The sequence below is a fragment of the Hemiscyllium ocellatum genome, chromosome 10 (genome assembly GCF_020745735.1).
Source record: "Hemiscyllium ocellatum isolate sHemOce1 chromosome 10, sHemOce1.pat.X.cur, whole genome shotgun sequence".
NCBI lineage: Eukaryota > Metazoa > Chordata > Chondrichthyes > Orectolobiformes > Hemiscylliidae > Hemiscyllium > Hemiscyllium ocellatum.
In genome coordinates this window covers 22,276,624-22,288,458 of record NC_083410.1, presented here as the reverse complement: position 1 = coordinate 22,288,458, position 11,835 = coordinate 22,276,624, and positions in this window count along the sequence as shown.

Below are 11,835 nucleotides of genomic sequence, written 5' to 3'. Positions count from 1 at the left end.
GTTGGTGGAGCAAAGAATGTGAAATTCAAGTTTCCCCTTAAATTTCAGTTGATCTGGTTTTTTTTCTTTTTTAAAATGCAAAATTATATGGTTACTAATCATGGTCGATATAAAAATATTTGCATTCCTTGCCTTTAACCTATTTAATAGGGATCTTCCTTCATTGTTGCTGTTTTCCCCAAGACGTGCTGAATGTTCCGCAGTTGACATCATGTAGGTAGCTTTATGCTGATTAGTAAGATAAACTGTCTGTAGGATGTATATTCTCCATTATGTGAACAAGCAACTGTTTCCAGTCTTAGTGACACGCTAATGATATTGTCTCTTAAGTTCCAAACCAGTGTGCTCAATAATGTTGAGGTACAGGAAATGAATAAAATAATGTAACTGTGTCATTTTAAGTGGTAAAATCCACTTGCTATAAACTATAACAATCTAGAATTAAAATAAAACATATTTTGAAAGGGAATTTGTTTAAATTAATTGTCCTGACATTTAATATTGATGTAATACATAATGTATTATCTTCAAAAGACTTTGGTCTCTGATAATTAATAACAACTCAATTTTAAAATCTGCAGTGTAGATCGAAAATTGGAACAGTTCTTGGCTCACTAATACGTATAGAATAGGCAAACATTTGATAGATTGTTCACAAAATATGTACTTTGGCAAAGATACTGAAAATGCATCTGCACTAAGAAAGATGTCAATAAATTCTATTACCAATAAAAGAAATCAATCTCACAGCATGATTTGAGAAATAAATGTCATTTAGCCATGCCCTATATCTGGGTAGTGGTACAGACTATAGTAACAAAACTGCCGCAAGTTTCCATTTTTATTAACATTTTGTCCTAAAAATGTAATTGCGGTTTGCAGCCCAAAGGCTAAAAACAAAAGTGAAATCAATGTATTCTGATCATTTAGATTCTGGGACATTTTTATGTTAAAGTCATTATATGTTGTACAATGATTATTTTTTGCATTGGCTTGCCCTACAATAATTGTTGCCTTTTTGTGTGTTTGCTTCTGTCCAATTAAAAAGAAATTTGGATTTTGTATGTTCAGTTTTGTGCTGAACAGTCATGAGATACTGGAGGTGGTTTAACAAGGGCTCTCCAGCATCTTTACACTGCACTTTAGCTGGTCAGTGTAGTTGCTGTGGTCCATACTCATTGTTGTGAAGTGTGATGGAAATTAAGGAACCATAGACTTTAGACAACAGCACAAAGGACCAATTTATGGTGTCTGTTAGGGAAATAGTTACAGACTATTCCTGAGAATCTTTACATCAGTGTTGCCACTGGCTTGGCATGAGTCTTATGGAAAAGTGTTTTTGTATATTTTAGTACTTGCAGTTTAATAAAACTCTAATTGGAATTTCATCTTGTGCTAATTCTATTTTGTTATTGCAATTTGTGGGTGTTTACAGCACTCAAACAGCTCACATTTTTAATGACATATTGAGTGGTAAAAAGGTTCACTGTGGGATAGCTAAAGGGTTCACAATTACCGATCTTTGAACAAAAGGAAAGGGAGTGGAAAAGCACAAATTAACCAATAGTCAGAATCAGATGATAAGGCACAAGCTATGTCTTGGCTGTAATGATGTGGATGAATAAACAAACCAAAAATTCATTACATTGGAGGACCATGGAGTAAGTCATGATCTGTGATGACAGGTAGACAGGATTTCTTTCCACCCCCCACCTTTTCCTCCGCTACATCGATGACTGTATCGGCGCTGCCTCGTGCTCCCACGAGGGGGTTGAACAGTTCATCAACTTCACTAACACCTTCCATCCCGACCTGAAATTCACCTGGACTGTCTCAGACTCCTCCCTCCCCTTCCTAGACCTTTCCATCTCTATCTCGGGCGACCGACTCAACACAGACATCTATTATAAACCGACTGACTCCCACAGCTACCTGGACTACACCTCCTCCCACCCTGCCCCCTGCAAAAACGCCATCCCATATTCCCAATTCCTTCGTCTCCGCCGCATCTGTTCCCAGGAGGACCAGTTCCAACACCGCACAGCCCAGATGGCCTCCTTCTTCAAGGACCGCAGATTCCCCCCAGACGTGATCGACGATGCCCTCCACCGCATCTCCTCCACTTCCCGCTCCTCCAACCGCCACCAAGACAGAACCCCACTGGTTCTCACCTATCACCCCACCAACCTCCGCATACAACGTATCATCCGCCGTCATTTCCGCCACCTCCAAACGGACCCCACCACCAAGGATATATTTCCCTCCCCTCCCCTATCAGCGTTCCGCAAGGACCACTCCCTTCGTGACTCCCTCGTCAGATCCACACCCCCCACCAACCCAACCTCCACCCCCGGCACCTTCCCCTGCAACCGCAGGAAATGTAAAACTTGTGCCCACACCTCCACACTCACTTCCCTCCAAGGCCCCAAGGGATCCTTCCATATCCGCCACAAGTTCACCTGTACCTCCACACACATCATCTATTGCATCCGCTGCACCCGATGTGGCCTCCTCTATATTGGTGAGACAGGCCGCTTACTTGCGGAACGCTTCAGAGAACACCTCTGGGCCGCCCGGACCAACCAACCCAACCACCCTGTGGCTCAACACTTTAACTCTCCCTCCCACTCCACCGAGGACATGCAGGTCCTTGGACTCCTCCACCGGCAGAACATAACAACACGACGGCTGGAGGAGGAGCGCCTCATCTTCCGCCTGGGAACCTTCCAACCACAAGGTATGAATTCAGATTTCTCCAGTTTCCTCATTTCCCCTCCCCCCACCTTGTCTCAGTCGGTTCCCTCAACTCAGCACCGCCCTCCTAACCTGCAATCTTCTTCCTGACCTCTCCGCCCCCACCCCACTCCGGCCTATCACCCTCACCTTGACCTCCTTCCACCTATCCCACCTCCATCGCCCCTCCCCCAAGTCCCTCCTCCCTACCTTTTATCTTAGCCTGCTTGGCTACTCTCTCTCATTCCTGATGAAGGGCTTATGCTCGAAACGTCGAATTCTCTATTCCTGAGATGCTGCCTGGCCTGCTGTGCTTTGACCAGCAACACATTTTCAGCTGTGATCTCCAGCATCTGCAGACCTCATTTTTTACTCGAGGATTTCTTGTGAGACAATGAGACAAACAAGATTTTAGAAAAAGTAGACCACTGAAGCGAATGGTTTAATAAATCCAGTTTGAATGTGACAGAGAAGTGAGAGATAGCATCAGTGAAGAGGTCAAGGTCGGAACAGAACAAAGAAAAGTGGTGAATATGGAAGAAACTGCCCTTGATGGAAAAGATGTGGGGTTTAAGGTCAGCTCCAGTTCAACCAGGATACAAAGATTGTGAAAGGTGAGTTCATGTTAAAAGATTGATTAGAAAAGGATTTGACTGAGGCAAGGAAGTGGGTTTTGTGTACAGGAAGGATTTTGTCAGGTGGGGGTGGCTGTGCACAATCTGATAGTGCGGCAATAGTTGAGTGAAAGAAGGGTGTTGGAGTTGTACAATGTGTACAATGTGGAGCTCAGACCCCACACAGCCATCGCTGATGTCTTTGGGAGCAACATCTGTTTTTTTAAAAAAAGGGAAGGCTCTTGAGGGAATGTGGAACTGGAGAAAAATGAATGCATTTTATTGAATTCTACAAAGTTTGAGCAGAGATGATGTATTGCAGTCCCAATCACAAACAATAGAACATTGGCTAGGGCTGATAGTTGGAAGATAAATGTGCCCTTAGGAAGAAGGGCACAAAGAGATGGCAATTGGATGAACAGATCAGATTTTGTGGGAAAGGAATGATGATTTTCAAGGGGAAAATGCATGAGAAAATGAGATTACTGATGCCAATCAGCTTAAGTGTCAGAAAGGACAGCTACATGATTAGGAGAAATGATCAAGAAAATGTTGGAATTTATTGACTTAATGAGCTTGGAGTGGAGGTACTAAAAGAAGAACAAATTTCAGGACCAAGATGGCTTAGAGTCTGGATACAGTTTGAAGGGGAAGGTAGACACTGGTGAATGAATTGATTCAATCAATAATTTCAATCCTACAAGATTAGTTTTGCCATTCAGAAAGGGAATGTAAATTCATTGAGAAAGGACTCTAAGGTTGTGTTTGCTGTCCAATGACCCAAACTATTTTCCTTTCAGAAATGCATTTTTTCTCTTTGGGAACTAAAAAAAAATAACTTGAGTTGGGGATTGAGAAATGCAAAAATGTGGGAAATAGGTTTGAGGATAGTTTCTCCAATACAAATCGAATTGTACCTTGGGTGACGTTGTCTAATTGGTACCAGAAAGTCTCTCAGATCAATGTAGTTTGGGGTATACTTTTTGCTTGGACATGAAAATGTTGCCACAAGAACTTTTATCGTCTCACATTACTGATCCTGATGATTTCAGGATATGAAAATTCGAAAAGATTTCTTCTAATTAAGCAACAATATTCTAAAATCTAGTTTGCTCTTTATTTTGCATGTTAGAATGTTCAACACTTCTTCATAATGACATATCGCACCTAAATGTAATACAAAATGTAGAATCATAGAAATTTGTGGCACAAAGAGGATTATACTGCCTATCGTGTTTGTGTTGACTAAAAAGGACTTATTCTATTTAATCATGATTTGGAGATGCCGGTGTTGGACTGGGGTGTTCAAAGTTAAAAATCATACAACACCAGGTTATAATCCAACAGGTTTACTTGGAAGCACTAGCTTTCGGAGCATCACTACCACCTGATGAAGGAGCGTCGCTCCGAAAGCTAGTGTGCTTCCAGTTAAACCTGTTGGACTATAACCTGGTGTTGTGATGTTTAACTCTGTTTAATCATTTTTCCAGTTCTTGTCCTGTAGCTTTTTAAACTGTGCTTCAAATGTGTAAACAAATACTTTTTAAATGTGATGAGAATTTTGGTCTCTCAGAAAATAACTTTCAGATCTCCACTATCTTCTCAGTGAAAAAATGTTCTGCTCAATGCGTCTACTTTTTTCCACCAGTTGGTTTAAATCTCTGATGCTTAGTTATTGAATTTGTATATCTACTTAGTCACAACTTCTACCTATCTTCTTAGCTTCAAGATCTGTGGACATACACTCAAACGTGGTTCTTAACACTTCTTAGTATCCAATTATTGCTGTATTCTTTTGTCTTGTTATTCCCCCCTCATCCATTCTGAATGTGAAAGCTGGGAGTAGTAATAGGCCAATCAGCCCCTTGAATCTGTTCTGTTCATTCAATAAGATCAAATTCTACATTCCTATCTACCCTTAAAGGCCTTTGATATCTCGCAAAACTAGAATTGTTTACCTTAAGAAAAATACTGGCTCCCACCTCCACTGCCTTTTGAGGCAGACAGTTCCAAAGTCAATTAATTCTGTGAAAAAAAAAACAACTGTCCTAAACGAATCCCTAATTTGAAAATGGTGCTTCCTAGTTCTGGATTTGCCTAAAGAGGAAACATCTTTTCCACATCCACCTTGTTCAAGATCTTTATAAATTATATTTAATCAACTGTTTGAGTTTCTTTTATACTAGCTGCCAGTGCTTTTCTGTACATTTTTTTGCTTTCCTAATATCTTCCTAATTTCATCCCTACACTTTCTGCACACCAATATTTTTGCAATATTGAACTCTTGTTATCTGACATAAGCTTCCCTTTTATAGACTTATCTCAGTGTTATGATCAAAGCTGAATGCTGAACGAATGTTGAACAAGTCTGATCGCAGATGAAACACCACCTGAGCAAGTGGCACTTGAAGTCTGACCTTATAGAGACAGAGACACTTTCACTTAGCCACAAGAGCACATTTCAGGATGATGTACTCCATTTGCCAGATTTTTGTTCAATTAGTCAACCTAACTATAATCCATCTCCATACTCCCTCTGTCCTGTTTAACACATACGTTCCTATTTATCTTTGTTCATGTACAACTTTAGCTGCCATGTCTTTGCTTCCCTCATCTAACTCATTGATGTAAATTGTAAAAAGCTGAGAGCCAGCACAAATCCCAGTTGAATTCTATATGTTCCATTGTACCAATCAGAAAAATAACCATTTATATACCCTATCTGTTTAGCAGAATATATAAATATAGACATTAGGAATTGAAGTAGGCCATTCAGCCCTTCAAACCTGCTGTGCCATTCAACAAAGGTAAAATATCAGCTATCTCTGGCCTTTCACCTATGTGTAACTAGACAAAATTTTTTAAAAATTGTTATTGTAACCCTTGCTCCTCTTCACAGGCTGAAATTTAGGCAAGGGAATTTACCCCTTGATATTTCCTATCCTGATGTTCACCCCATCCAATTTCATACACTTCCTCATCCACAATGTATAGCATCATTATCATCCTTTTGTGAAGAATAAGGAAAGTATCCATTAAGAAGTGTGCATAGGTCATAGAGATGTACAGCATGGAAACAGACCCTTCGGTCCAACACGTCCATGCCGACCAGATATCCCAACCCAATCTAATCCCACCTGCCTGCACCCAGCCCATATCCCTCCAAGCCCCTCCCATTCATATACCCATCCAAATGCCTCTTAAATGTTGCAATTGTACCAGCCTCCATCACTGCCTCTGGCAGCTCATTCCATACACGTACCACCCTCTGTGTGAAAAAGTTGCCCCCTAGGTCTCTTTTACATCTTTCCCCTCTCACCGCAAACCTATGCCCTCTAGTTCTGGACTCCCCAACCCCAGGGAAAAGACTTTGTCTATTTACCTTATCCATGCCCCTCATAATTTTGTAAACCTCTATAAGGTCACCCCTCGGCCTCCGACGCTCCAGTGAAAACAGCCCCAGCCTGTTCAGCCTCTCCCGATAGCTCAAATCCTCCAACCCTGGCAACATCCTTGTAAATCCTTTCTGAACCCTTTCAAGTTTCACATCTTCCTGATAAGAAGGAGACCAGAATTGCATGCAATATTCCAACACTGGCCTAACCAATTTCCTGTACAGCCGCAACATGATCTCCCAACTTCAATACTCAGTACTCTGACTAATACATGAAAGCAAACCAAACGCCGCCTTCACTATCCTATCTAACTGTGACTCCACTTTAAAGGAGCTATGAACCTCCACTCCAAGGTCTCTTTGTTCAGCAACGCTCCCTAGGACCTTACCGTTAAGTATATATGTCCTGCTAAGATTTGCTTTTCCAAAATGCAACACCTCACATTTATCTGAATTCAACTCCATCTGCCACTTCTCAGCCCATTGGCCCATCTGGTCCAGATCCTATTGTAATCTGAGGTAAGCTGCTTCGCTGTCCACTACATCTCCAATTTTGGTGGCATCTGCAAACTTACTAACTGTACCTCATGCTTGCATCCAAATCATTTATGTAAATGACAAAAAGTAGAGGACCCAGCACTGATCCTTGTGGCACTCCACTGGTCACAGGCCTCCAGTCTGAAAAACAACCCTCCACCACCACCCTCTGTCTTTTACTTTTGAGCAAGTTCTGTATCCAAATGGCTAGTTCTCCCTGTATTCCATGAGATCTAACCTTGCTAATCAGTCTCCCATGGGGAACCTTGTCGAACACCTTACTGAAATCCATATAGATCACACCTACCGCTCTGCCCTCATCAATCCTCTTTGTTACTTTAGTCAAGTTTGTGAGACATGATTTCCCACGCACGAAGCCATGTTGATTAGGATTAATCAGTCCTTGCCTTTCCAAATACATGTACATCCTGTCCCTCAGGATTCCCTCCCAAATTGCCAACCACCGAGGTCAGGCTCACTGGTCTATAGTTCCCTGGCTTGTCCTTACCACCCTTCTTAAACAGTCCAGTCTTCCAGCACCTTTCCTGTGACTATCGATACAAATTAGATTACTTACAGTGTGGAAACAGGCCCTTCGGCCCAACAAGTCCACACCGACCCGCCGAAGCGCAACCCACCCATACCCCTACATAAACCCCTTACCTAACACTACGGGCAATTTAGCATGGCCAATCCACCTGATTCGCACATCTTTGTGACTGTGGGAGGAAACCGGAGCACCCGGAGGAAACCCACACAGACACGGGGAGAACGTGCAAACTCCACACAGTCAGTCACCTGAGGCGGGAATTGAACCCAGGTCCCTGACGCTGTGAGGCAGCAGTGCTAACCACTGTGCCACCGTGCTGCCCTAATATCTCAGCAAGAGGCCCAGCAATCACTTCTTGAACTTCCTACAGAGTTCTAGGGTAGCCCTAATCAGGCTCTGGGGATTTATCCATCTTTATGCATTTCAAGACATCCAGCACTTCCTCCTCTGTAATTTGGACATTTTGCAAGGTGTCACCATCTATTTCCCTACAGTCTATACTTCCATATCCTTTCCACAGTAAATACTGATGCAAAATACTCGTTTAGTATCTCACCCATTTTCTGGGGTTCCACACAAAGGCTGCTTTGCTGAGCTTTAAGGGGTGAAAATGTGTCAAGTTGATTCCTGATGAAGGGCTCTGGCCCGAAACGTCGAATTTCCTGTTCCTTGGATGCTGCCTGACCTGCTGTGCTTTAACCAGCAACACATTTTCAGCTCTGATCTCCAGTATCTGCAGACCTCACTTTTTACTACTTGATCTTTAAGGGGCCCTATTTTCTCCCTAGTTACCCTTTTGTCCTTAACGTATTTGTAAAAACCGTTTGGATTCTCCTTAATTCTATTTGCTGAAGCTATCTCATGTCCCTTTTTTGCCCTCCTGATTTCCCTCTGAAGTATACTCCTACTGCCTTTATACTCTTCTAAGGATTCACTCGATCTATCCTGTCTATACATACGCTTCCTTTTTTTTTGTTAACCAAACCCTTAATTTTTTTAGTCATCCAACATTCCCTATACCTACCAGCCTTCCCTTTCACCCTGACATGAATATACTTTCTCTGGATTCTCGTCATCTCATTTCTGAAGGCTTCCCATTTTCCAGCCGTACCTTTACCTGCGAACATCTGTCCCCAATCAGCTTTCAAAAGTTCTTGTCTAATACCGTCAAAATTGGCCTTTATCTAATTTAGAACTTCAACTTTTAGATCTGGTCTATCCGTTTCCATCACTATTTTAAATCTAATAGAATTATGGTCACTAGCCCCAAAGTGCTTTCCCACTGACCTCGTCAGTCACCTGCCCTGTCAAGAGTAGGTCAAGTTTTGCACCTTCTCGAGTAGATACATCCACATACTGAATCAGATCATTTTCTTGTACACACTTAACAAATTCCTCTCCATCTAAACCCTTGACACTGTGGCAGTCCCAGACTATGTTTGGAAAGTTAAAATCCCCTACCATAATCACCCTATTATTCTTACAAATAGCTGAGATCTCCTTACAAATTTGTTTCTCGATTTCCCTCTGACTGTTAGGAGGTCTATAATACAATCCCAATAAGGTGATCATCCCTTTCTTATTTCTCAGTTCCATCCAAATAACTTCCCTGGATGTATTTCCAAGAATGTCCTCCCTCAGCACAGCTGTAATGCTATCTCTTATCAAAAATGCCACTCCCCCTCCACTCTTGCCTCCCTTTCTATCTTTCCTGTAGCAATTGTATCCTGGAATATTAAGCTGCCCATCCCTGAGCCATGTTTCTGTAATTGCTATGATATCCCAGTCCCATGTTCCTAATCATGCCGAGTTCATCTGCCTTCCCTGTTCGGCCCCTTGCACTGAAATAAATGCAGTTTAATTTATTAGTCCTACCTTGTCCTTGGCTGCCCTGACTGTTTGACTCAGTTCTGTTCTCAACTGTAACAGTCTCAGATTGATCTCTTTCCTCACTATCTCCCCCCACCCCCCCCACCTTACTAATTTAAATCCTTCCGAGCAGCCCCAGCAAATTTCCCTGCCAGTATATTAGTCCCCTTCCAATTTAGGTGCAATCCATCCTTCTTGTACAGGTCACTTCTACCCCAAAAGAGATTTCAATGAATCAAAAATGTAAATCCTTCTTCCATATACCAGCTCCTCAGCCATGCATTCATCTGCTGTATCCTCCTATTCCTGCCTCACTAGCTCATAGCACTGGGAGTAATCCAGATATTACTACTCTCAAGGACCTTTTTAAATACCTGTCTAACTCTCTGTAATCTCCCTTCATCCTCTCAACCTTTTCCCTTCCTATGTCATTGGTTCCAATGTGGACAATGACCTCTTGCTGGCCCCTCTCCCCCGTGAGAACATTCTGCACCTCTGAGACATCCTTGACCCTGGCACCAGGGAAGCAACATACCATTCTGATTTCCCACTGCTGGCCACAGAAACGTGTCTGTACCTCGAACTAGACAGTCCCTAACACATTTGATCTCTTGGAACCCGACGTACCCCTCATTGCATTAGAGCCAGTCTCAATACCAGAAATTTGGCTGTTCACCTGAGAATCCATAACCCCCTACATTTTCCAAAATAGCACACTTGTTTGAAATAGGTATAGCCACATAAGACTCTTGCTATAGCTCCCTGTCTCTCTTACCTTTCCTGGAGTTAACCCATCTATGTGACTGTATCTGAGACTTTCACCCATTCCTATAACTGCCATCCATCACATACTGTTGCTGTTGCAAATTCCTCATTGCTTCTAACTGTCTCTCCAACCGATCCATTCGATCTGATAAAATTCGCAACCACAGTATTTATGGCAGATATAATCTGCTGTAGTCCTATAATAGTAGTATTGTCATCTGCGTGTGTGGCTACTAAGGATAGCTGGTCGTGTCGTTTCATGGCTAGTTGGTGTTCATGGATGCGGATCGTTAGCTGACTTCCTGTTTGTCCTATGTTGTGTTTTGTGCAGTCCTTGCGTGGGATTTTGTACACTACATTGGTTTTGCTCACAACCAGCTACCCTTAGTAGCCACACACGCAGATGACAAGCAACATGAATTCGACTGGGACAATACTACTATTAAAGGATAAGCCAAACAGAGAACAGCCAGGGAATTCCTAGAGGCATAGCACTCATCCACAGATTCAATCAATAAGCACATTGACCTGGACCCAGTATACCGGCCACTTCAACAACGGACAGCTGGAAATGACAACTGGAAGTGGCAGATTCAAACCACTACAAATGCCGGAGGAAAGATCACAGAAGTGCTTCACAGGAGGCTCCCAAGCACTGAGGATGTCACCTAGACAGGGGACGAAACGTCTGCACCACAAATTCCCAGTTCGGCGAACAGAACCACAACAACGAGCACTCAAGCTACAAAACTTCTCTCAAACTTTGAAAATAACACCATCTTATCCTCTACAAACACTAGGTAAAAACAAGGACTGCAGATGCTGGAAACCAGATTCTAGATTAGAGTTGTGCTGGAAAGGCACAGTAGTTCACGCAGCATCCAAGGAGCAGGAAAATAGACGTTTTGGGCAAAAGCCCTTCATCAGGACCGGTTCCTGATGAAGGGCTTTTGCCCAAAACATTGATTTCCCTGCTCCTCGTTTGCTGCCTGAACTGCTGTGCTTTTCCAGCACCACTCTAATCTAGAATCCTCTACAAACACTGCCCCAAGTTAAATTAATAGGTCTCTTGATTAAACTTAAAATACAAGTCATAACCTATCTCCAAAAACATATAGGTATTCCATCTCCACAATGTTTTTTGGTTTTTGATTGATCCTTCTCATTCCTTTCTATTTTCTTTATTTTTCTACATTTCTAGAACATCTTTTGAGGGTTTATATTTCTTGCCAGTGCTTTTGCATTTCTCTTTGCTTTCCTAATTATTTTTAAATTTTCATCCTGCAATTTCTTTACTAACTTTTCTACAGTATTGAACTTTTACTGTCAGAAGTTTCCTTCTTTTTGTCTTATCCCATTTATGATTTAAGCTG